Genomic DNA, 27,593 nt, shown 5'->3' on the forward strand with positions numbered 1-27,593 from the left:
GCCTGCCTGTAGAAACCGTGGTCGCTTCATCCCTGGAGGTGTTCAAGGGCCACTGTGCAGCTTCATCTAGCAGTTGGCATCCCTGTCCAAGGCAGGGGGTTAGAGTTTGATGGTCTTTAAGGTCCCATCTAACCTAAGCCTTTCTATGATTCAGTGATTCTATATATACTCTATATATATTTCTGAGGTAGCGTGGAGGGTTTAAATACATCAGTGAGATATTACAGGACATAAAGTTTCTGTGCATCAACAGACCTGAGGGAACTGTCTCTGCAAGTACTTTTGTCTTGCAGTAAATCTGAGTTAATTTAAGTTACAACAGGCCTCTTTCTTTAAAATAATCAAAATGATTCAAATAAGTTCACACTTGCTATAGGCAAGAAGCTTGTGCACAGGCTGTTGCCATGGAAATCTGCTCACGCAGTTTAGCACAAAGGAAATATCGCTACTGTTTCATTAATTACTGTATTAAACCAAAATGCCATCCAAGATCAATGCCTGCTATGCTAGGTGCTGTACAGATATGCACTGAGAAATACTTTTTCCCAAAAAGCATATGACCGAAACAGAGAATTTCTTTTCAACAAAAAAAATGTTTATTTTACAAAGTTAAGAACTGAACCAGAGTCATAGAAATCAAAGCCAGCTCGCTGCTTCCAGATCAACCAAGTCATTGCAAAGGAAGTCCAAGCCTGGAGACCCATGGGGACTCCAGTAACAATTATGTGGGTACTGATGGGCTTCCAACTTGCATCTGAAATTTGAGCCACTCACTGGGTTTCTGAGTTTTTTGTACAGATCTAAGCTCTGTAAATCCACTAGCAAGCACAAGCTAATAATCAGCCATTTTCCTATAATGGCACTTCATATGTCAGCCTCTATTCATTTTCTTCTCCTTGTTACCCAGGAGGTAATGGCACAGCTCTTCAAAGCAGAGATGCACCCTGATACACAGTGCCTTTGAAAACAAGGCACAAAATTGAAGTTGGTGGAGTGTAATGAGTGGCATTTTCATGGTACAACGGATTTCAGCCATTATCTTAATAATCATAAAGCTGTCATGTTCATCAAGAAGTGACAGACTAAATTCAGATGACTGCTTGCACTTCATCAATGTTGCTGATGGTGCTTTTCCACATGTGGCACATAATTATGTTTCACATAAAGTTGGCATTTCACAGTCATCCACTAGGTATGGTGTAACTTCGCCACAAAACTGTTTGTTGTTTTTTTTCTTTTTTCCCACAACTGATTAAGAAAGAATTTTTCCTGAGCCAGGTCCTTCCTGTAAGACTTCTCAAGGCTCGTCCACAAAGAACACTGGTGTGAAAGGAGATCTCAATGAGATTTTATTGAAGTTAAGAAATCCAGAACCAAACCCACTGTACATTCATAGCCTTCAGTTATTCTCCTCCTGCTTAGACAAGGCATCAGTATTTAAGTGCACATGAAACGATTTACTCAACCACATCTTAATGGATTATTTTCCCTTTCCTCTTTTATCCTTTGGCCTATGCCAAAGCATAACGAGATATACTAGGACAAAGTGTGCATCTATGATTCTTGTATCTTATATTTTCCTCTGAAATGTCCAGTTCTTGCTAATGTGAGATACAGGATGAAGTACAAAACTAGTGTTGCCTTGAGTCTTATGTTTCTTGCACTCTGATGTTCCCTATGAAATTAACAAACAAGAAAAGAAAGAGGAAGAGAAGGAGAAGGAGAAGGAGAAGGAGAAGGAGAAGGAGAAGGAGAAGGAGAAGGAGAAGGAGAAGGAGGAGAAGGAGAAGGAGAAGGAGAAGGAGAAGGAGAAGGAGAAGGAGAAGGAGAAGGAGAAGGAGAAGGAGAAGGAGAAGGAGAAGGAGAAGGAGAAGGAGAAGGAGAAGGAGAAGGAGAAGGAGAAGGAGGAGAAGGAGAAGGAGAAGGAGAAGGAGAAGGAGAAGGAGAAGGAGAAGGAGAAGGAGAAGGAGAAGGAGAAGGAGAAGGAGAAGGAGAAGGAGAAGAAAAAGAAAAAGAAAAAGAAAAAAGAAAAAAAAAAAAGAAAAAGAAAAAGAAAAAGAAAAAGAAAAAGAAAAAGAAAAAGAAAAAGAAAAAGAAAAAGAAAGAAGAGAAAGGGAAAGGGAAAGGGAAAGGGAAAGGGAAAGGGAAAGGGAAAGGGAAAGGGAAAGGGAAAGGGAAAGGGAAAGGGAAAGGGAAAGGGAAAGGGAAAGGGAAAGGGAAAGAGAAAGAGAAAGAGAAAGAGAAAGAGAAAGAGAAAGAGAAAGGAGAAAGAGAAAGAGAAAGAGGAAAGAGAAAGAGAAAGAGAAAGAGAAAGAGAAAGAGGAAAGAGAAAGAGAAAGAGAAAGAGAAAGAGAAAGAGAAAGAGAAAGGGAAAGGGAAAGAGAAAGAGAAAGGGAAAGGGAAAGAGAAAGAAAAAGAAAAAGAGTTAATTTGCCAGGTAGTTCAGTAAAACATCATATTATACACTTTCTGCAAAATTCCATGCATTTCCTTTCATTCACCAGTGTCATTTGGATGTGTTCTCAGGTTTTTCTTCCTTATATTACTGTTTCTGGATTCCACTAATATTTCTGATTATCTTTTCCACAGCATAATATTTTAATACTCAAAACTTACGTGAATTACCGTTAACACCTCTGAGTGAAAATAATGTTAGCAGAAAAAAAATTTCTTCTGAACAATTTAAACAAATGTATGTCAAACTAATAACTCTAATCTTCCCACTGTTATGCAGTTGTATTTCAGAAGACATAAAAGATTTTTTGTCTTTCTTTGCACTGCAGTAGGGAAGTGATGGGGTCACCATTCCTTGAGGTGTTCAAGAAACACTGAGACACAACACTGAAGTGTGTGGTTTAGTGGGCATGGTGGTGATGGGTTGATGGTTGGAATGGATGATCTTAGAGTTCTTTTCCAATCTTTATGATCCTATGACTCTTTGTTGGAGGCTTTCTCCAAGCTCTGTTTCTTTTTGAACACCTCACAAATCATAATACAACCGTTTTTTTTCAGTTCTCACATACACTGGTTGTTTTCTAAAATCCATAGTGTCCTGTTGCTTTAAAGTCTGCAGAGCATCATTTCAGTGGTGAGAGGAACTTAGCAATATAATGTATTTTTTATCCATTCTTGGATAATCATTTGGATAAAAATATGGAAAAATATGCAGTTCTCAATACTGGTACTACCTAAGTGAATCTAGTTTCTGTACATTTCCTATCTCTGAACTATAGATAACAAGAAACCTCACTGTCTAATGGCAATTTAGGCATTCCTTTACCATTTGGAAGATGAAGAAATAAAGCCAGCTATCCCATACAGAGCTGGCAAAATTGAAGAAAGGTGGTTTTTTTTTTTTGTTTTTTTTTTTTTTGTTTTTCAGTGCTTAAAGGATTTTGGCTTCCTCCAGGGACTTCTCAGCAGGCATAAAGCTTCTTGGACTTCCAGCACAAGTTGGCAATAAGAAGTATAAAAAATAAAAAACCTCTCGAATGAGGATTTAATTTGGCATCAGGAAAATGAATGTGCATGTGCTGGGTCAGTTGATATCTTCCTTGCCTTCTAAAGCAGTTCCCAATTGCATTTTGTCGTGAAAAGCATGACTGAGCTGATTAAGTGCAGTGATCTGCAATGTTAGAATCCTCATCTGAGGAAGTCAGATAGCAAAGTGACGGACTCATCTGAGTGGGTGACAACGCATCCCGTCCTCACACTGACACCTTTTTTTTTTTGTAAACTGTGTTGAGCCTAACTCAGAACATTAATTAATAATAACCCTAACTCAGAACATTAATTAATAATAACTGATTATAACAGGAGCCTGGGCAACTCAGTCAGATGTAGACGTACACATGGTAGACACATAACATAAATTTCATCCCATGCAAATCTTTGTGTATGTGCACATGGCATTATGCAGAACTATTCAGATACAAATGGGGCTGCTCTAATGTTCTTACCTTGTAAGCAGGTTCAGTGTGGTCACAGCATGTAGAAAGATGATGCTAACCAGCTGGTCAACAACAGCTTCAGAGTCAGCCTAGAATTTCAGCAGGATGCTAAGTGGATGTACAACTCAGAACTAGCACAAAAGTCTTGCATCCATACATGCACTGTGGGGATGGATCAATGTGTCCATTGCATCTGTGAACAATAATAATATGGAAGTGAGAAGGAAACACTGAGTCTTCACAGAAGTGTTGAAAAAAATGTTCGCAAGCAGGTTGGTTCAGATTCATGGGATGAAAGTAGACATTGCTATCTTCATGCAACTTCACCAAGCCTCTGAATCTCCAATGAATGATGACTTGGTTCAAAGGGAGAGATTTCTGCAAAATCACAGAATCTCTTTCTTCAGGTTTTTATAGCTCCACACCCCTTTCTTATGGTTTTTACAGCTCCATGCCTTGGTATGTCTTCTTTAATCTTCTCCTTTATATTTCCCCATTAAATTCAACTGTATGGTAAGTTTCTCTTGTAGCCAGCTGGATGAGGTCCTCAGAGCTGAGGGGAAATATATGTACTTTTTTTTTTTTAAATGATTCAAAAAAGAAAGGGGAAAAAGTAAAATTAATTCCCTGCAAATTCAATAGCACCTTTTGCAATGGATATAAATGCTATTCCATAAGATTCTTCTTGTAAATGGAGGAGTGTGCACTAATAAAAGAGAAGACAGAGAACAGTAGAACAAAAATTGCATTGGGATGAAATATCTCTGTAACACTAAGACCAACTAAAGACACGATTTGTTTATGCTATGGCTAGACAAGGACTTTTCAGAATAGAGAGCAGAATATCTTAATATTTAAAAGTTTATCCCATGGAGGCAAGACAAATACAATAATAGAATCATAAAGGTTGGAAAAGATCTCTAAGATCATCTATTCCAATTATTAACTCATCATCACCATGCCCATTAAATCATGTCCCTCTCTGCCACATCTACCCTTTTCTTGAGCACGTCCAGAAACAGTGATTCCACTGTCTCCCTGGGCAGTCATTTCCAATGCACTACACTCTTTTTGAGAAGAATTTTTTTCTAATATCCAACCAGAAACTCCCCTGGCACAACTTAAGGCCATTACTTCTCACCTTATAGGACCATGTAAAAGGGATACCATAGGAACTGAGGTAATCATATTCTGTTTTTGCTAAATTTCAAAGTGGGATTCATATTGAGATGTATACACATAAAAGAGGTGTTTAAATATAGGGTCTGCAAGTGTATTAATGTTTAAACATTATAAAACTAGAAAGAATAGGGTCTGCTTCAGGCAAAGATACAATACCTACCCTGCCTGTGGCAGGGGAGTTCGAACTTGATGATCCTTGAGGTCCCTTCCAATCCAAGCTATTTTATGTACTCATTGTCATTTGAGACACCTTAATGTACCTGAACAATGGAATAGAGCTGATGGAGACAAGTGAAGTACCTGCAGGAGGCCTCTGAGCTGTGAGAGGTGGGAGATTCTCTGCAACATCTCAAATGAGCCTGTTTGCCACTGCTCATGAGGTAGACTTAAGACCCATTCAGTGATAAGCTCACCATAAAGCAGGAATCTGCTTATACTTAGCTAAAAGTTTGGACCAGAAGGACGTGCTGGAGACCTCTACTCCAGCAAAAGAGCAACAGTTCTGCCACTTTAAAGGGATATTCAAAGCTTTCAACCAAAGAAATCTTTATTTGAAAAGCACTTGCATGCCATTAGTAAGGAAAAGAAGGGTGGCATTGGCTTTTTTTTTTTTTTTGCTTTGTTGTTGCTGAGCTTTAAACAGGAAAAAAAGACAAACAGAGCTTTTTTGGTTGTATAAGGCACAAAGATAATATAACTACGGGGAAATATATTATTGAAATATCATTAGAGAAATGAAATTACAGGAAAAAAATGATAAAAACTTGTACTTATATGCACATACACACAGTCACGTGCAGATCCAAATGTATATGCTATTACTTAGATTTTTACCAAAAAAATTTACAGGCAGCAATTGCTAGAAGACACTAGGAATAGGCATTGTTTATAATAAGGATATAAATTCTGTCATATGATATTACTAGATTTATCTGAGGTTGAAAATTAGAGCAGCATATATTCCCAGCCTTCATGTTTAAAAAAAAAAAACAAAAAAAAAAAAAAACAAAAAAAAACAAAGGCAGAAAATATCATTTTGCAGATCATAGGGATAAAATTACAAAGGCTAAAGAAGGAGAGAGGAATAAATAAGGAGAGAGAGACAGGACTGAAAAATAAGTGGGTAGTTATCTGCAGTACTGCTGCCCCTAATTGTGGAGTTGACATCATAAACATGGCAAACTTTTCCTGCTGTTGTGATCTACTGGATCCAAAAAGAACTGGGTCTAAAGCCATAACCATGCCATATTCCTCTCTGCTCAGATGGGAGAAACTAAAAGGAGGTTTTCACAACTCTGCATGTGCCTGGAGAAAGCAATAAAAACATCCATCTTCAAAACAGGCAAGAATGAGGATGTAGGGAACTACAAGAGGATCAGTTTCACTGTATTTCCTGAGAGGTTTACAGAGCAAAGACTCACAGAATGTCTCTAGGCCCTTAAAGGGCAAGGTGATCACTTGACCTGTGAGCAGAGAAAATTGGATTTGTTCTGCCTGGGAAAATGAAGGCTTCAAAGGAACCAAATAGCAGCCTGTCAACAACCATGACATGGGGAGGTCACCAAGAATACACAGAAAGTTCTTCACTGTAGTATATGCTAGGAAAGTGAGAAAAATTAGTCATAAACTGAAAAATGATGATTTTATCAGATATTATGAAAAAGATGTATATACTTACACCAAGGATAATTAAATAGTAGAAAAGTAGAGAGGTACTGAAATTGATTTTAATCCAGATAATTAGATATAGCACAACCCTGGGCCCACCACATAATAGGTGATTATTAGTGTGTATGTATCTAGACACTGGGAAGGTGATTTACCCCTTCTGTACACACATGTGGAATTGCATTACAGCTGGTCCAGATTTGGGCTCTTTATGCAATATAGAAAAGAAACTGATAAACCAGAGAGGGATCAGAGAGGCCCACTATGATGTCTAAGTGCTACAGCACAAGACTTGTAAGTTGAAGCCTGAGTAGCTGGGCTTCTCCAGTCTGGATATAAGTGAAGCACAGGGAATCAGTAGCTGTCTTCAACTGTTTGAACTGAGGTAGACTTTTCATGGGGATGCACTGTGGAAGTACAAGAGGCAACAACCTTTAGAGAGAATAGATCTTGAACTGCTCAAGATCTTTTGTCTGATGATCTCCCAGCGTTTTCTTCACACTCCTTCCTCACTCCTTTCAGCCTATAAGATGTACTGAAGGCATGCTTAGGGAGAAAGGTACAATGCCATTTAGGCTCAGGGAGAAGCAATACTGACTGTTTCATACAACCAGGAGAAAACTGGTTCATATCACAGAATCATAGAAACATAGAGTGGTTTGAGTTGGAAGGGCCTTTAAAGATCATCTAATTCAACTCCCTTGTAATGAACAGGGGCAACTACAGCTAGATCAGTGTGCTCAGAGCTCTGTCCAACCTGACCTTGAATGTCTCCAGGGGTGATGCTGCACCTCTCCAGGCAACTTGTTGCAGATCAGATCCTGTTTAACTAATGTTCCTATGTGGCAGTCCACAAAAAGTAAATCCAGCCAAAAAAATCTAATTTTTGTTAGATCAAAACTTCAACTCAGATCATGAGAGCCCATCTGAATTTCTAACTATTTTGTGTCTTTCTTTAAAATCCAAAGAACTGGAATTCTGCAAAGCTCAATACTTGGCCCTGCTTTACCAGAGATGGGGCTCTATGTTCCCATCTGAAAGGACTGACTTTAATTTAAGTACATCCAAGACAGTGAGATCATTTGGGAATCCAAGACATTATGTCCTAAGGTCTCCCATTCCTCAGGACCCCTTGGCAGTCATTCCCAATATGCCTTGTTGAATGAAACAAATCTAGTTCTAGGATGTTTTGGCCCTGCTGCCTGGATGTTTTCCCAAAGGTTTTGCTCAGTTTTAAGTAGCTGCCCTTGCCTTCTGCCTCTACAGCAATGGAACGAGATGTCAACAGACCCTGGCAGATTCACACACATTGCATGGTGCCAGAAGAACAGACCTGCCTCAGAATAATTGTTCCTGATAGACTATTGACTCTGATTAGGAAATGCACATTAACATCTTTATTCATTTAGGCCTCACTTGTAGAAGGTAGCCTCCTTAAGTGTTCTATCATCTGGAATATTAAATCAGGAATTAAAAATGACAGGATGGACAATTTGGCAGCAAGTGTTTAATTAGGTAATAAATTAAAGCCCCTGAGAGCACAAGGATCTGTGGCATCTCTCTCTTTTTTGGATATGGCTCATACTGTTTGTTCAGTGTACTACAATCCCTTATTATAGACTACAGATGGAGAGACACGCCCTTTGCTGATGCAGGTCCACACTCCTTTCTGTTGATTTTTGCAAAGCCACATTGACAGGAGGAAAACAGAATTATTATCACTCCAAGTGCTTCCCTGCTGATGCATTTGGCTGATCTTCCAAAATGTTACATGCAACTTGTCTTCAGTATTACCTATAACTCTTATTCCAGACTTCCATATCTAAAACTAGGCATTTCATGGTCTATTTCCCCTGATTTTGTAACATTTTTTCTAGGATTTTGGAATATCTTTTTTGAGAATGAAGAATGGAAAATGCCTCTTAGCTTCCTGAAGCCCCAGTGGGTGGGATGCCAAATGTCAGATCATATGTTGATATGGGAAATTGAATTCTTTAATTGCTTGCTTACTCACATTGGGCAGAAAGGTTGGTGCTGGGCTGGAGCCAGAGTTTTGTATCTCAAAATCACGCATTGGGTCTTAATGTATAACAGACTATCCTCTTCATCCTAATCTGGGCCCTCACACTACCATGCTTCAATGGAAACTGTGTCATGGTTCCTGGCCAAGAACATATGGCGATGGACACATGGTAGAAAGAGAGCTGGAGCAGGAGACAACAGTGACTACCATGGGGAATAAATGCTACTGGACAGGTTTGCAACTTGAATTGTCTTTCTTTAACTTTTGTTTCATTCACAGCTAAACTTTCTTTTTTAGGTCATTCAATCTTTTTTTTTGTTTTTTTCCCCATCTTTCTCATTCAAGCTTTTCTTTCTCTTCAGTCAATTTCTACAGGGAAAAAAAAAAAAAAGAAAAAAAAAAAAAAAAAAAAAAAAAGTTGTTTGTTTCAGTACTACAAAGATTTCTTCCCTTAACATGGAAGTAAAATTATTCTTTGTTTGTGAAAATGTTACCTAACCTCAACCAAATTATTGACTGAATTTCCTCCAGTTTGGAAAGACTTTTTTTTTATTTTTCTGAAGCTCTGTACAGAAAAGTGTAATTTGAGAATCTGTTCCCCACACCTATGAGGCTCCACATTCACTATTCTCCTACTACGCAGCCTATAAAAAACATTGCCTTATCCCATTCCCAGTGGAATCTGCAGGCAAGGGATATATAAAACCAGAGCAGCACTGAACCTATTTTTATTAACACTTCTGGAAAACAAGAAGATCATATGAGGACAACAGAAATGTTTTAATGCTATCCTGAAGTCCAAGAAAGGAGAAAATTACAAGTATAACTGTCTTCTATATTTTATAACTAGGAAAACACTCCAATGGTAAAACCATAGAATCAGCAAGACTTTCTTACTTGTTTTTTACATGTTTTTTCTTTGTCATCAATCTCTATTCTGCTTGGATGCTGAAATGTTATTACCGCTGACCAAATAAATCCAAATAAATTAATCTGTAGACATTTTCTCTCTTCTTGCAAATTCTTATGCATGGCTTGAGTGTATGGACTCATGGCACTGCTTCTGGATTCTTTGTGCTGAGAAGTCGGCAGTTGATGGGCTTGAAGTACGGGTCAGAAAAATAGTGGTTGAGAAAATGTCTGTCAAAATGGACAACTTTCTCTCCATTGTTCCAGCATCCATCGATGTATGGGATTAGTTTTCTATCATGTTGGAGAAGAGACAAAAAGAGTGCAGAAACAAACTCATTAAAAACCTCGTCTCCACAATCACTGTAGATTAAGAAGGCTGGAGAGAATCAGTACAGCTCCCTGCCACAGCCACACAAATCTGGTAATTCACATATCAAAAAAAGAAAAAGAAAAAGAAAAAGAAAAAGAAAAGGAAAAAGAAAAAGAAAAAGAAAAAGAAAAAGAAAAAGAAAAAGAAAAAGAAAAAGAAAAAGAAAAAGAAAAAGAAAAAGAAAAAGAAAAAGAAAAAGAAAAAGAAAAAGAAACTGTCAAGAACATTATCAGTTAAATATCTCAGTAATTAATGTGTTTTCAACGTATCTTGTGCTATTCCTGTAGGAGGCTGCAGTTGCTGTGCGGTTTGACAATTTGTGATAATAGTTAAAAGGATTTTTTTCAGTGCATTAAGAATACCAATGGGATGAACTGTGTATTATATGGCCACTGTGCCACTATGTGTGCAAACCTACAGACTCAGAATGAAAGTTTTCCCTTTCTATGTTAATTTCACATTCAGTCAACTTGCATGTATGTATACAGAAATAGGTAAGTCAGGGCATTTAGAAAGGAAGAGTTCTTCAGGTGAAGTAGACTAAAATTCTTCAGTTTTCAAGGTATAGACCATGCATGCATACTTACCTACACATAGGTCACAAAGCAGAGGTCCCCAAAATCAGAAATGACATGGAAAAAAATAAGAAGTAAGGATTAGATGTTTACTTTTTTCCAGTACAAATATTAGGAAACAGCAAAATAATAAATATTATTTTTTTAAAAAAAACTAACCATTGTCATTTCAGTTCTGAGCAGCAAACATTAAACCTGTTGTTCAGTGATCCTTTGATAGAACAAGAGTTGCTAAAAGCAGAAAAATAATCAAATCTGGTTTCAAGGTTGAACTGATTCTGAGGGATAAGAAAAACTTCATTTTGTTGTAAAACATTTTCATGAAATCTAAATGAGATGATGAGCTTTTCTGCTCGAATTAAAAAAATATATTATTTTTGATCAAAATTGGGATGCAGCATTTTGCTTTCAGACTACTTATGTGACCATTTCCAGCCTTACAAGGTTAAAACCGACCAGCCTTTCAACCTTCCAGGCCAGGTTGGTTAGGGCCCTGAGCAGCCTGATTTAGTAGGTGGCAACTCTGCCCTTGGTATGGTGGCTGGAACTGGAGGATCTTTGAGGTGCCTTCCAACTTCAGCTCTTCTATAATTCTTCATTCTTCCTAGAAGAAAATAAACAATTGTTAAATGAAAATAACATTAAAAAAAAAAGGTAAAAAAAGTTTTTTTAGGAATCACAGAAATGACATGCATTTTCTATTTTGCTCGTTGTACGTTTATTTTCTATAGCAATCTAGATGAAATCTAGCCATTCATTAATAATTCCAGTCATTGCAAAATTTCGTATTTTTGGAGAATTTATATTCTAGCAAGAAAAAGTAGATGTTTGCTCTCTCCTGTCTAATTAGTAAATTGCTTTAGGGTCCTTTCATTACCTTAGAAGCCTTTACTTTTCTGCAAAATAGTTGACATTTATGATATTTTCCCATTTTTTTTCTAGGAGGCTTTGGAGGTGGTAAATTGTACATGACAGTTATTTAGTTGTCTAAAGTGCCACATAAGTAACTCCTTACGTGTTCTGAGTATTCTTCAAAAAAATTCTGGCCACACTGAATGTAAAGGAAGTGAATAAAGCCAGACCACCTTCTCTTTTGAGAAAGTAGTTTTGTCAATAGTTGTATTGCATGATTTGTTAAATATAGTATGCAGCTTATTAGTAAAATAAATCTACAACCTTGGACAATGATTGCCCCCACTCACAAGTCCAAATGGGATTCAGAATTTCATTTAGGCAAGCCCAGTGTCTGTGAACTGCAGTTACTGGGATTTCATGGAATCGCAGAAGGACTAAGGTCAGAAAGACCACTAAGATGATCTAGTCCAGCCATCAACCCATCACCAGCATACCCACTAAACCATGTCCCTCAGTGCCACATCCCCATGTTTCTTGAATATCTCCAGGTACAGTGAATCCACCACCTCTCTGGGCAGAATTTCTTTCTAAGAAATTTTTCTTAATATCCAACCTGACCTTCCCTTCTCCCCATCACATCTTCTCCTATTTCAAAAAAGGATGCTGTATTTTTGCAGAAACATGTATCAATAAATTTACAATAGAAGTAATCCACCTCTACACATACTGAGGAAAACAATCACATTATTTCAGTAATTTATTGACTGAACAAGAAGAATTAACACAGCAAGCATGAGTATCTATAACAACGTATCTGCGAATTATGTTTTAATTAATCAATTTCTCTAATATGTTCTCTAAGATTCCTGCTCAGGAGTTGAAAAAACTTCAAGCAGCTGCAAGGCTGAAAGACTCTCCAGACAGTTAGTGTCCTCATTGTGTTTGGTCTAGTTCAGTGAATGTCTCTGGTGACAAGAGCTTGTTGATGAAGCAAATGACTAATTGACACATTTAATCAAAACTCTTTATAATGGCTGCGGAAGAAATATTAAACTTGCTGCTTGTCTTTTTTTTTTTTTTATATTAAGCACATGTGGAAACAGAAGGAGAGGAGAAGAAATACAATATTAAAATGATCATACAGATTTCTGGGCTTGAATTCAAAGTCTGAGAGTTATGAAACACTTTGTAAATCTGGTCTAGCAAAGAACTTCTCATATCTGATAGCCAGTTTTCATCATATAAACTTCACTTCTTTCCCATAAGTGAAGACAATTTTTGATAAAACAAATTTGCATATCTACCTATATACTTGCCATAATTTGATTATATGTTATTAATTCTATGCACCATGTTCAGCTGTTGGTTTACTTTGTCTTTCCAGTAATTTTTATCATTTCTATTCCAAACTCGTTTGATGGCTCATAGTGTGTTTGCATAGATGTTTCCACAATAAGTCCCAAAGAAGTCAGAACCTTTATTTTATACTGCACTAGAACTATTCAATAATACTAAGAAGAGCCAGTTTTTCTTTGATAGCTTCTAAACATTCAAATCATATAGAGGAATGTATCTTCCATCTCTCCTTCACTCTTCAGACACTTTCTGCTACACCATAGAAGAGATCTTCAAAATGCCATTTAACTTCATGCCCTTGAGTGGGATTACCAAGGCTTCTGAAATTTGGCCCCAGTAATGGGTGACAAAGGAAACCCTGAGAGTTTCATTAGTCATAGATAGTAAAGTAGTCTCCATGATGGTTAGGAGATACTCTCTGCAAAGCCTTGAATAATAGGAGTTAACATTAATTTGAAGCACTGAAACATTTGTAGTTGGTTATTTTCATGGCATAGCTGAGTACAAGTTGGAATATTTTTTCTCATCTTTGTCTGATGTCCTAGGCAAAGATTTTAATTATATGTTTATTTGCAGTATGTGGTCCTGACACCAGATGTCACTGCATGATGCAGAGAACTTTAGAAGTGGTCCATGGTATGGTAAATAAATGGAGAGAAGGTGGTGCAAGAGCTGTTTGGAGCCATTTTTTTGCTATTTACTTACAGGTATTCTCTTGAAGAAACATATCTTGTACAGTAATAAAAATGACTCTTTACATCAATGATCCAAAGAATGAGTAACAATGCATCCTTAAAACAGCTCACTTAATTATTTATTGTGACTTTATGACAATATGAGGAGGTTTATGCATCTTGAAATCCTTTATTTTAATTTGAAGCATCACTTTCTGAATTCATTGCAAAGATGCCCCCATAAATTATAGAATTGATGAAGCTGGTATTTTTAGCTTAATAATTTTCCATTAGGAAATTGCATTTACCTCTAATCACAAAAATCATGCTCAAATAACAATATCATTATTAATAATTACAAAACAACACAATATCCATTTAAATTATTAGCTAGAAAGCAAATACAAATCACCATATAAAAATGAAGATTGATTAACAATTATACATCCTCAGCCAGGGGAAGAACAGTTACAAATGATTTTTCAAGCAAACAGACACAAGTTATTTGTGGACAAGAATAGATATGAAGGTAGGGATAATTGTACATGTCTCATTGTAGGTATCATCCACAATGACAATTATCCTTTCTGTTGTAGGACAGAGCTGAGCACAGCTTTCTCTCAGCTACGTCTGCAGAGTACCAGGGACAGGATGAGTTATAGAGCCCACATTTCCACATTGCTTGAACACCTCCAGGGATGGTGATTCCACCACCTCCCTGGCAGCCTGTTCCAGTATCTTACCCTCTTTCTGAGAAGAAAATTTTCCTAATGTCTAACCTAAATCTCTACTGACTTAAGGCCATTACATCTAATCTTATCTCTTGCTCACCATAAAAAATCTTTGGGAGGTTGTAGCCAGGGATTATCTTCCTTGGAGAATAAAGAAATATTCAAGGGGCTAATACAGTGAGAGTCAAAAATATTGAAGTGAGAAAAATATTAATGGGTCTATAAACTCCACCAGAATTAAGTTTATTTCAGTAAAGACATCCAGTCTTTACACTGGCTAGTAATATTTATCTAGTCAACAATAATTGGTTAAACTACATTTTGTAAGACAAATGGGCAACTTCTAGTTGATAATCTGAGACAGTACATATGGGAGAGATATGGATCCATCGTAAAGCTGCCAGAGAAGGGCCTCAAAAATGATACAAGTGATAGAAAATCACCCCTATGAGGACAGGCTGTGAGAGCTGAGGCTGTTCAGCCTGGAGAAGAGAATGCTTCGGGGAGACCTGAGGGCAGCTTTTCAGTATCTAAGGGAAGAAGAAAGAAGGGGACAGACTCTTTAGCTGGTTCTGTTCTGATAGGGATAGAGAAAGTTCAGATTGGATATAAGGAAGATTTTTACAGTAAGAGTGGTGAAGCACTGGCACAGGTTGCCCAGAGTGGTGGTGGATGGCCTGTCTCTGGAAACATTCAAAGTCAGGCTGGATGGAACTCTAAGCAACGTGATGTAGATGTCCCTTTCATTGCAGAGGGTTTGGACTAGATGATATTTAAGAGTCACTTCCATCTCAACAATTCTTGTCATTCTTGAAGCCATGTGCAGGTCTGGCTGCTGGCAAGTGAAAACATTTAATTTTTATTACTATTTTGACCGAATCTTTTAATTCCATCTGGGTTGAAATGAACTTTCACGGGTCAAGTGCATCACCAAAATGCTATGAGAACTTTGAATGAAAAATGCAGTTCTCACAGAATGCTTTGTGCCAACCAGCAGCTCTTTGTAGATGGCAGCCACTCACAAGAAGATAAATAGAACTCTCTCACTGTGAGAATTTACATTTTGTTTTCCATCTCTTCTGCTTGTTTTCTTCAGACTCAAGTCATTCAGTGCTAGAATGATGCTCTGATATGACAATGCCCTCCTAGAAATGATTCAGTTTGAAAACGCTTGTAGATTACTTGCAAGTTTTGAATTTGTAAGGCTGATGCTTAAGCAATGGCAAATGAGAACTCCATTCAGCAGTAATCTCTGCAGAACAGCTACACACTGAATTAGCTGAAGTCTAAATATCCCTACAGTCTTGATGCACAGATGTATTGATTCAGTTGTTGTCTTTCTTTGAAATAAGAAAGAATGAAAGAAAAGCTTGGGAAGATGCATACAGATGTAGTATGGACACAAATATTTTATCTTAATTGTCAGTGAGTTTTGCAGAAATTTTCATACTGCTGACAGCCAGCTCCTTCCTCTATCAGTCTGTGTTTCTGGATAGTTACCTGACTCTCATCAGGAGCACTTCTGAGTAATCAGTACCAAGACGAGGCCCTTGATGCTCTAAAACATTTTTGAAAGCATGATTTGTGTGATTTCCCTGGCAAGTGATAAGTAATTCAAGAATAACTCAGAAACCGAGGTCCTTGTCTATGCGACTGCAACAAACTCCTTCAAAGATGCCAACTGAAAATCTGGCATCATATTCTAACTAATGTATGTGAACAGGGAAGAGAAACTTAAAAGAAAAGATGCCTTCTAAATGCACTTGTAGGGGCCAGGAAAGTGAATTAGTATGTTGATGGATGAATGCTCACTTTAAGATGCAAGCAAAATCATTTGAGCCTACATTGCATTATAAACAAGCTGCCACCAAGCTACTGTATAAATCAACCCAGAAAGTGGGTGTCAGTTTCAGCTATGGAAGCAATCCAAAATCAACTGTCAGAGGGATTCTTCCCTCCTCCGTCCTGAGACAGATGTGAAATAAAACAGGACTGATGAGTGCAAACCTCTGCATAAGTCACTGCAAGGCAAGAGACAAATGGCATCTCATCAGGAAGCCACTGTACTCAGCATCTCTCATTGCAAAAATTGTTGCAACTCTGGAAGATACTGGCCCATAAGAATTGAAATTCTGTGCACAAATACTTTTTTGTGCGTGATGAAAAAAATGTTACGGTCACAAAATGCAATTGGGCTGGATTTTCTGGGCAGTTAGGACATGCTCTTGCTCTGTAGCTCGTGATTGTTAAAGGAGTGGCTTAACTGTTTTAATTCACTGAAAATCAGTCCAGAGCATAACCACTCTGCATTTACAGCTGGTACTGGAAGAAAGCTGATTCTTATTGGATAGAAGGAAGGAGTTTTTTACAATAAGAGTGGTGAGGCACTGGCATAGGGTGCCTAGGGTAGTGGTGGATGCTCTGTCCCTGGAGACATTCAAGGGCAGGCTGTATGAGTCTCTGAGCAGCCAGATGTAGCTGTAGACATCCCTGTCCACTTCAGGGGAGCTGGACTAGGTGACCTTTGGCAGTCCCTTGCAATTCAAATCCATGACCTATGGTTCTCTAAGTCTGGGGTGGGCTGTGGTACATGTCCACAAAGGTCAGCTACAAGCTGATTCACCCACCACAGACTTTTCCTCCCACAGATTTACATTTTAATTGTATAATCAAAAAATTTATATAACAGACTAAGGTAAATTTATTGGTTGCAAATGTCTTTGTTTAGAGAATAAAATTCACTTTTTTCCTATTTACCATCCACATCTATAGCAAGAATAAGCAATTGCTCAGAAGAGATTATAGACAAAATATATTAAGGAGGAACAGTTCTATTTTTCTTTCTAATTTCACACAGGGGAAAATGATGCCTAGAATTGTTAAGTCAAAAGATGTATAAAACAGAACTCAGTCTTGCTGACCTGGGTTTCCATATCACCCAACAGAACAAAGAGCAGGATATCTCCCTTTCTCTCCTTCATACTGAATAATAATTTTAAGTACTAATTATCATTATTTATAAAAGATATTTTAAGGAAAGAAATAACTAAACTACTTGATATTTCTTTCTTGGATGTAAGTGCTTTTTTTTTGTCCTGAAATTTTATATGTCTTATGAAAAATTAGGCAGTAGTGTGTATCCACCTTTCACAACACTCACAGTATCATATCTGTTTTAAGAATGTAGAAGAAACTGTAATGCCAGTAACAAGGTACTGCTTTTGATTATCCTGCAAATCACTGAAATGCACAGAAGCATGCACAGAAACAGGAAACATTCCAAATGGAAGAGATCTCCCTGCCCACTAGGTCATGTCATCCTGCTCACATATGTTTCAGCCTCCACTTTACAAATGGGAAGATTTTTCTCATAATGTTCCTACAGTCTGTCCCAGAAAGTAAGCTTGAATTCTAAATTTGGAAACCTATGTCTATGATGAGAACATAGTTTTATGAATATTTGTTAAACAATTAACTTTACTTGAAAAAAAAAATATGAGCACCTGAATTTTGCGTTAACTCTTTGTCTTCAGGCATGCAAGTTTCATTGAGAGACGTCAGCTATTATCCACAATTCTTTTCTTCATTTCAGTGCATTTCAGTTCAGGGCTTCAATACATTAAGCCTTACAGCCTTGAGAACTGATGCTACAGAAGTTGTTGTAAGGAAAAGATTTCAAAGGGATGAAGAAAGATTAGGTTCTATCTTGGCATCAATGGATTTTGTGACCTTGGGTAAATCTGTCCATCACAAAATGCCTCTCTTGATGCATCTGCTAAATAGAGATAGCAAAGTACACCACAACATTCACTGTAAGGTTGTGAGGACAAATCCATGAATCTCTTTGAAATGACAGAGATGAGAGCAACTAAAAGAGTCTGTAAAGTAAGTCAGCATATTCTAAAAGATTTGTTTAGTCCTGCAGCGTTGACCTGCTACAGAAACTGCCAGGCAACTTTTCCTTCACTATCCTACTCCTGTAAGCTTTAATCACTACTTGCCACTTCACTTTGATGAATATTTGGCTAGCTGGTACCATAGCCAAGCTTAATTTCTCTCCAAAATCTTCTACTCACAGTAATCATCAGAAACAGCTCAAAGTCACTCAGCAGAGCAAGCAAAACTGAATCTTTTTGCCAAGGCCTGAGGCTATGCCCCAGGAGGGAAGTAGGAAGGGTCAAAACTTCTCTAGTTGGACTTGATCCTTGTGTGTCCCTTCCAACTCAGGATACTTTATGATTCTCTAAAATCTAATGGCAAGTCCTAAATGGTAAAAATGCGTCATCCACCAACAGAAATTGTACAAGGACAACTTCGACTTCGAGACTGCTAAATTACCCTCATAACATTTACCAGCACTGGCATTGTTATCATGTAGTTGCACAGCTCCAGAAGCTTGCAAAATGGAAAGCACCCAGTGCAACCTCCCAGAGTCATGAGACTTTATTCAAAGTCCCTCACTGCGTGACTTTGCTTAATTTTGTGTCTGTTGTACTTCTGGTGACCACTGGGGAGAAGACATCATGTATTCTGCTTTCTGACCCTTGAGTGCCAATCTTTGGCCTAGATTTACTGATGTGCCATTCATCACACCTCCAAAGGGGAAAGAAGCTACTGTCTATTTTCATATCTACCAGGAGGATATTCCAAGATAGAGAGAGAAACATGCTTTACAGAATTGAAACACATTATATGCAAGAAAAGATCTAATTTTGCTCTGTTTTCAGATAGGATGTCACTCTGCCCGCCATGACTGGGAGGCAGTTTCATATCAGTGACAGCTCCAGTTGGCAGCAGTGGCGACATTAAAATGGTGTCATTCACTTTTGAAGACTGAGCAAAAAAATATGTGTATATATTGATTCGTGTACTGTTGGGAAAAACTTCAGTGAAGGTATTGAGGCACTGGAAGAAGCTGCCCAGGGAAGTGGTAGAGTTACCATTCTTGAACCAAGAAACCATTCTTGATTATGTTTTCTGTGATGGTATATTGAGATGCCTCAGTTTAAGGTTAATAGACAGCCATGTGGAAGCAAAGTTAACAAGTTGTCTAAAATCTCATATAGATTTGAGAGTTTATTCCTCCTGTCAAAAACAAACAAACAAACGAACAAAAAAAAAAACCTCTTCAGGTTAAATCTAAAGATATTGCAATGCCTAAAATACCACACATTCATTGCCTTTGATAAACTCCAAGTTGGATTCTTGGACTTTCAACACAAAAATTTTCAAGCTGACATTATCAAAATTGCAGCTCACTCTCTGTAAAGCAGGCAGTGATTACTTTTGGAATGCAACTGTCCACATGGGCTTTTCCCATGCATATTACAAAGAGAAAGCATTTGGTTCATCCCTGCTGTTTGAAATGCTTTGAGTTTCTTCCTTTCAGCCACCTGCATGAAAATTTCCTACCCTTGACATTGTAAGGACTCAGAAGAGGGATTGGATAAAAAAAAGTGAAGGAGAAATTTGCAGACATGGGTTGAGACCTACATGGGATGCGTGTTTCTCTCAATTTTTTACTTGCCATCAGTAGAAATACAATATTTGGTGATGAGATGTTGTCTTTTTCACATGTTCCAGGAAAAAATATCTTCACTTAATCAGTCACAAAACTGATTTCCATATTGCTGAGTTTCCTTTTAACTAAGTGTGTATCTTCCACATATGCTGGGAAATATGGTCACAGCTGATAGAAACTAATGATTTCTGTTAATTGTGCTGAGAGGAAAGGACAGCTTGTTAACGAGTGACTAATTGAAATGTAAGTTAATAATTCCTCAGATGAACTTGCCTGCATTGCCAGCCGTTTCTCAATTTTCTGTAGAGAGCAGTCTCAAAATGCATGTGGCAAGTTTTCTGCAGTTCCTAAGGCAAGTGAGTTCTAATGCCTGAAAAATTGGAAATGTAAGCACACAAGAGGAAAGAACTCTGAATTATAAACTATTGGCTGAAAATAACCACTCTAGCACCTGAAAGCTTGAATTTCCATCCACCCCAATCTGGTTCTATTCCTTAGTCTGTGTGACAGTGTTTGAAAACTTGAGCAATGATCACTTTGGAAAAAAAAGTAAAGTTCATGTAATTCAATTTTTGTGTGGGTAAAGAGGGCAAAAAGGGAAGAGTTAAAGCCATTTGTGATGGCTTAACTAAAAATACCAGTACTATTAACTTATTCAATTTATCTATTAATTACTAACATGAGAAGAAAAAAATATAGTGATCTTTCTGCTTGTCCAGCACATGAAGGGGCATAATGATAAATGCTTTCATCACAAGTGGATGTCTAAAATAGGCTAAATTAATAATAGAGTCCCTTACTGGTCCAAGAAAGCATGCAACTTTACATTGTATGGACATTAAATTAGATGAGCCAAATCCCTTGCTCCTAGGTCCTCTAAGGTGCTTAGGAAACTAATACACTGTCTGGACCAGGTTCTGAGCAACCTGACTGAGCTGTATGTGTCCCTGTCCACTGCCGGAGAGATGGCCTACATGACTTTTAAGGGTCTCTTCCAACTCAAATGATTCTATGATTCTATGATTGTGCCCTATTCAGATGAAATCAGTCCTGTAGGAAGAATATTAAATCATGAAATGCAAGGTGACTTCTTGATCTAGATAAATGCAATGGAAATACCATATTCCAAACTCAGTTTCTTTCATTTTATTGAATCAGTCACAAGGCACTACTGAAGTTAAGAAAGGCAAGCTGGTCCAGGCCTTGGGGTTGACTGCATAAGAAATGTGCAGTGTTTTGGACAGGTCGTGAGATGTTCTTTGAGTACTACAGAAAAGCAGTACAGCTTTCTGCAGAGAACCTCTTTACCCTCACCCATATGTGTCTCTATTACATGAATGTGCATCCTTACTCTCTTTCTCATTTGAAAAATGTGCATCTACACTATTGAAGGGAAGAAGCAATTGGTCTTAGGCATGGCAAGAACTGTATGGTTCTCATGATCCACAACTCTCCCATACACCATACACCTTATGTCTGGACACTGCTTGTATTTATTTCATGCATGTTGGAGTAGCCTGAAGCTGAGCAAAGGAGAAGGAATTTGGAAAAGTCCTCCACACGAAGAGTCATATCCTGTCCATGGCCCCAGCTGAGGAGTTCTCTGGAAAAATAGTGCCCAAAATGGCATGCAAACACCTCTTGAAGGAATCATTGAAGTCAACAGATACCCACAACTTTCAGTGCTTGCTGCCTGAGAAGTCATGTTTCTATTTTAATTGAGGCATAAAAGACTAAATGTCTTTTAGAGAGACTTTGTGCTTTTAGAATCAAATAAACCAAACCTTTGCTTAGACAAATCCATAATTTTCCAAAACAGCAGGCAGGCACATACCTAAGCAATGAAATGAGAGTTATTCCTATCTACTGCTAACAGCTGATATTAGCATCATATTAAGCTTTGCACAGATTCAGAGGAAAGTCAGTCCAAGCTTTGAACACCTTACAAATCAAGCACAATGCATATGATTGTCTGTCTGATATTCCCCAGACATCCCTCAGCCACTGCCATGAAGACAATCTGGTCATGCAGTAAAAAACATCATACTCATGATGCAGGACCTTGAGCAATCATCAATCTGGGGTTGCATCAACCCCACAAATAAAAGTCTTCAACCATGGTAAGGGAAAAATAAAGGAGAGGATTAGCCGTCAAAGAAGGCTGTGCTATTACTATGATAGCACTGTTTTATAAGTTGTGACATCATTTGTGCATTTCAAGAACGTTTTGCTCTGGGTCTTGTAATGCAAAAAAGTGGAAGTAACAAATTTAGGTAACAGGTCAGTTCTCCAAGGAGAAGATGGAGTGCCTCATCAATCATTCCATATTTCCTTATTTCTTTCAGATCACAGCATCACCAGTCATTTAAAAAGTATTCATAAATGTCATTAATGGATTATCAGTGCATCTTGAAAAAAGCTACATTTATTTATGCATGGATTACCAATTAAATTGAGATAGATATTGAAATTAATAAGGACCCAGTAAAATGTAAAGTGCACAATTGATTTTAGATCCTCTGCTATATGCACAGCATGTAATTACTAGTAGTAAATCTGAAATGAAAATATGAGCACTTATGAGATGCTTCAGTGCAGTTGTTCATTTAGATCCGCATAAATCCAGGGGACACACATTAGAAGTGCCAGAACTGGCATAAAAGAGCTAAGTTATAACTGCAACCTTCATGCAAGGAAAACAAGAAAAATCTTTCTACAGCAGAAAAAGAGAAAAAATATATATGCACCCCTCATCTAAGAAGCTAATTGCCATATATTGATATTTCTATGTTGGGGGGTAAAAATGAATAAAATAAGTATTTGTTAGCACAACACTGAGTACACAATAAAAATGCCAAGAGATTCAGAGAATAATATTTATTTAGTTTAGACAAATAAGGTAGATTGGTATACACTGGTATACAGTGCATCTAGAATAACCAGTAGCCAGAATCATCAGGTACTTCTTATTGCAAATGATATTTTTGTAATGCAGCTTGGGATGTGTTTTCCTTGTAAGCGATTGCAAATTTCTGTGATTCAATGAAAAGTTATGTTTTGTTCTGTTGAAGTTCAAATTTTATGCCATGCTAATCATCTCAGTACCTGAACTACTGATACATTAGGATTTCACTTGCATTCAAAAAAATTTTTGTAGGCAAATCCTTTAGCTTCATAATCTGTTGCTCTCTAAGTGAGCATCTGTTACACTCAGCGCTCTTCATCTTCAGTAGAAGAATCACCTGTTGACCCGTACTCTTGTCAAGTATCAAAGGGCCACAACATAATGGATATCAGGGAAAATTTCTTCTCAGAAAGAGTGGTAATGCATTGGAACATGATGCCCAGGGAGGTGGTGGTGTCACCATCCCTGGAGATGTTCAAAAAAAGGTAGATGTGGCACTGAGGGGCAAGGTTAGTGCGCATGGATTGGTGATGGATTAGTGTTGAGACTAGATGGTCTTTTCCAACCTTAATGATTCCATGTGTCTATGATACTGTTATAGTATAGGTTGAACAAGTTCGGTCTCGTTCACCTTATTGCCCTAGTATCCTAAAAACTGGGGGAAAAAAAGCTAAAACCCAAAGATTTTATGCTGGTATCATTATGCCTGGGATTTATCTGACTATCTGTGTGTGCCAGAAAACAAGGATACACATTTCTCCTACCAAGATGTTCAAATCACAAGCTGGAAAAATATTTTTTGATAAAACTGAGCAAAAGTCAGCTGTCACACACTGGAGAATTTTAGCTTTGGATCCAGATACAGAAACAGTGACCTACAGAGTCTTCATGGATAAAGTTCAGTGGCCTACAAAAGTATCTAGTGGTGTCACTATAAATGTTTTAAGGGAATCATTCCCACTTTCACCTTTCAGTCCACAGTGGTATAGGTTTCCCACAGGTCCTGTGGCCCATGTGTTGAATAGCCAAGGATATCCAACGTGTAAAGTCAAAGGCCAAAATGGATACGCCTAAGTGCCTCAAATTATAACAGAATCCTCTGTTTAGTTCATTCAGCTCTGTCCTATCTGTACAATCATACTGTCTACTTGTATAGCCAAGTAAGGTATCTCTGTAGCGATGCATTCCACTTAAGGCTGAGAAAAGTTGTACTGCAAAAGCTCTCAAGCAGAGTGCCACTGGGGTGTAAATCTCAGTCCAATATTAGGTCCTAACCATTAGCTAAGGACATAACGTTCTTCTCTGTCATCTGTAATTAATGGAATGGGCAAACAGAGCACATCTAATGATATTTGGCTGCTACATTACACAGCTGGAGTTGTCTTATAAAAAAGACAGTTCCTTTCTTTGATTTCAGGTTTAGAGCAAACACGTTGCTTTAGAGTGGATTATTCACTTGGGAGCATGAATGGAAATAATATCTCCGATGTTCCAGTGTTTGAATGGGAACAAAAGAGACATAGATTCTCTATCTAAATTTCATGGGAAGATAATTCAGACTTCAAAAAACTGAATAGTAGGCTTGGAATACAGACTTTTAAATTTATTTTAATAACTCTGCCCACAAACGTTTTTTTGATCAATGGAAATATAAAGCAAACAAGAACCAGCTATTCTTCATAAGATAAAAATATTTCTGTCACTCCAAAATCATCTCTGTGGACTGTAGGTCTCTGTGCAGTATGCCAGAAGAGGATTTAAGGTATACAGAAGATTTAATCCCCTTGAGTGGTCACTCAATTACATTTGCAAAAGAGGTTGGTAACAGAGTTGTAAAGGGAAGTAAGAAGAAGTGCCCCTGAGTATGCAATATGTGAAAAGAGCCACTGATTTCAAGAGGTGCCTGGATTAAAGTTTCTCTCTGCTTTGTGCGCTGAAATATTGCACAGAATAATTGGGTCTCAAACATAAAAAGATGAATATAGAACAATACTATAAACATTATTAATGATGGTGATAAGAGGGTCATTTGGATCCCATGAAGGCATTTTTCTAAGTATATCTGAGGAATTATACAAGTTAATTGCTCCTTCTTAGCTGCTCCACAGGTGGTACAAACTGAGGCCACTGTGGATGACCACTGACATCTGTTTTTATCTATGTGAAATACAGAAATAATAAATCACAGAAGAAACATATATAAGTTATTCATGTATATACACTTTTTTCTTGATCTTTTTCCCTATAATCCTATCCTGCCATCATGACCACCCTTGAAAGAAACACCGTCCTTACATATGTCTTGAGTGGCTGGTGAGTCAACATGCGACAACCATCCACCCTCACTGCTTTGGGACAGGATGTACAACTAAGCTCAGAAACCTCCATACCTTACTTGAATTTAGTAGAAAAATATTTAAATTTTATTCAGTGGAACATGGTAGTGAACTCAGGTAAAAAAGTAGAACATCAAAGCCAGCCTCACCTGACACTCACAGCTCAGCTATCTCCAAAGAATTCTACCCTGCTTATTCCTACTGGAGACGTGTTGGTTGTAGTATTACAAACAAACAAACAAACAAACAAACAAACAAAAAACAAACAAAAAAAAACCCTAAGTCAGGTGGTGAATCAAATATCAATTAGCACCTACAATAAACAGGGATATTTGATATTTTATTTTCATATTAATTTTAGCCAACATTTTCCTTAAATCCTCTGTACAGCAAAGTATAAATCCAGCTAAAAATCAATGTTTTCAATAGAAGATGATCAGATTACTGAATCTTTATGTGAATAAAAGATACATTATCATAATGACCTTAAATGTAACAGAGTCCTCACACTCCACAATCACATTCCTGCTGTCCTAAAATGTTGTGCTCTGATCTATATAAAAATATACATTTGTGCATGTTCATCTATTTATTCTCCACATCTTTCTTTGTGTATCTCTATCTTAGTCTTTTCTTTATTTTTTCATAATATTATGGTCAGATAACTCAGTCTTTACATTTTAGTAATTAAGAATCTATTCCAACCTCTTGATTCATTGCAAATTCTTGACACTAAAATTACATTATACTAGACAGACCTGTGCTCTAGGTGTCAGAAAGGAAAAACATACAGGAGTTCATCACCAGCATCCCCACTGAGTTGCAAATTGGTCCTCAACAGAATCTCAGCAAATATTCCCACAGCATCCAAGACCTTTACGTACTGGGAGTGAAACAATCTAAATAGGAAAGTGTTACTTTCTGTACACTGCGTTTGCATTGTTTTAAGTCTGTTTGATCTCAAGCCATGGTAACAGCTAATGTATTCTCCAACTGGGAAGCAGGCACCTTCTACCATACATCTGAAATACTGAAGTTATCAACCTGAGTGGATTATTAAACATGTTAACTCCTAGTGCCCAGGGTAATGGACTTTTCCAGACCTCTTCAGTACATGATTATTAAGCCATATTGTTTTAAATCCAGAAAAGTACAAAAGATAAGAGGAATGGGATGGGCACAGGCCAAGAATTCAATGTCTCTGAGCAGGATTGGCAGGTATTTTTATGACTTCACAAGGAAGCAAAGCTAATGCTTTCATGCTGTGTGTTCTCTGCTGACCTGTTTTTCCCTTGCTTTGACAGTATCGATCTGCTTCATTACATAGGGAGAAAACTTGAAGATATGAAAGCCTTTAAAGTTTAATGAAAACAAGTCTTTTCAATCTGAATTCATGACTAATCAAATGCTTGGTAATCATAGAATCATAGAATCATTAAGGTTGGAAAAGACCTCCCAGATCATCTAGTCCAGTCATCCACTTACCACCAATAATACCCACTAAATCATATCCTGAAGTCTACATCTGCAGTCTACACAGGAAAGAGATGTTATAAACCCACAAAAAAATTCAGAGCTTGTAGCCTAATGGTGGGCATAAACAAATGCAAACAGGAGCTCCTACCTTCTTTTTTCTGAGTAGGTGATTGAAACCAGTGCCTCCTTATTTCCACCATTCAGTGAAAGATTTGTTCTAAGGGCATAGCAAGAAACATGAAGCTCCATACCTGTAGAACATTACACCAGAGTGAAATTATAAGGAGTTGAGCAGCAAGCTTGTTTTCAGAATATCCAATGCTGAGCAAAGTTCCTATTTCACAGAATGTTTCCATATTGACAGATTTGCAATCCAAATTGTAAGAAGATGGTGGAGGGAGGGAGATTGCAGCAGGAAGATGTAAATTGACTGCCACCAGAGTACATCCTTAAGCAGTGGCATAGTCAGGACCAGAAAACATGTCAATACAAGAAAATTTGTGTCCCAAAAACAAACTAATAAGCAAAAAAAAAACCAACAAAACACAACAAAAAACACAAAAACCAAAACAAACAAACAAAAAAACAACCCAACAAAACAAACAAACAAAAAAGAAAGCAGTGTTCCCAGAACTGGATGTAAGTGTTTCCCACTCCAGCTCTCTTGTAATTATTCACTGGCCACGGAGTTTTTAGGGATATTAAATATGTGCTGAAATAATAAAGATTGTTGAAGTCTACAACAGCCTTACATGACCACAGGGTAGACTTCTTATCAAGTAGCCATAGGCTTCCTTGGAATAAATGAAGACCAAGTTAATAAGATCAAAGAGTTTTAGAGTATAAAAATGCACTCACATATTTTAGAGATGCAAAAACCTGAAAATCTACTGCACTGCAGAAGCCAGCATAACTGAATGAAGCCCACCACATGTCAACATGTCAACAGGCCCAAGAGCAAACTTACCTGAGATGCAGGTGGGGATATAATGAGCAAGGGTGGCTGTATCCAGACTGGAGTTTCCTCTTCTGCAGACACATTCCAGAGGGTTAGCACCA

The 27,593-nt window shown here is 37.6% G+C and overlaps 1 long non-coding RNA gene across 1 annotated transcript; it reads right to left on the bottom strand.

Moving 5' to 3' along the window:
- Positions 1-649: 649 nt before the first annotated feature.
- LOC125690763 (uncharacterized) lies at positions 650-26,794 on the bottom strand. Its single transcript, XR_007375784.1, has 5 exons — positions 26,683-26,794; positions 10,840-11,284; positions 9,721-10,026; positions 3,960-4,143; positions 650-1,675 (listed from the first exon to the last, which is right to left on the bottom strand). It is a non-coding gene; the product is annotated as an uncharacterized LOC125690763 (long non-coding RNA).
- Positions 26,795-27,593: the final 799 nt, after the last annotated feature.

The sequence above is a fragment of the Lagopus muta genome, chromosome 3 (assembly GCF_023343835.1).
Source record: "Lagopus muta isolate bLagMut1 chromosome 3, bLagMut1 primary, whole genome shotgun sequence".
NCBI lineage: Eukaryota > Metazoa > Chordata > Aves > Galliformes > Phasianidae > Lagopus > Lagopus muta.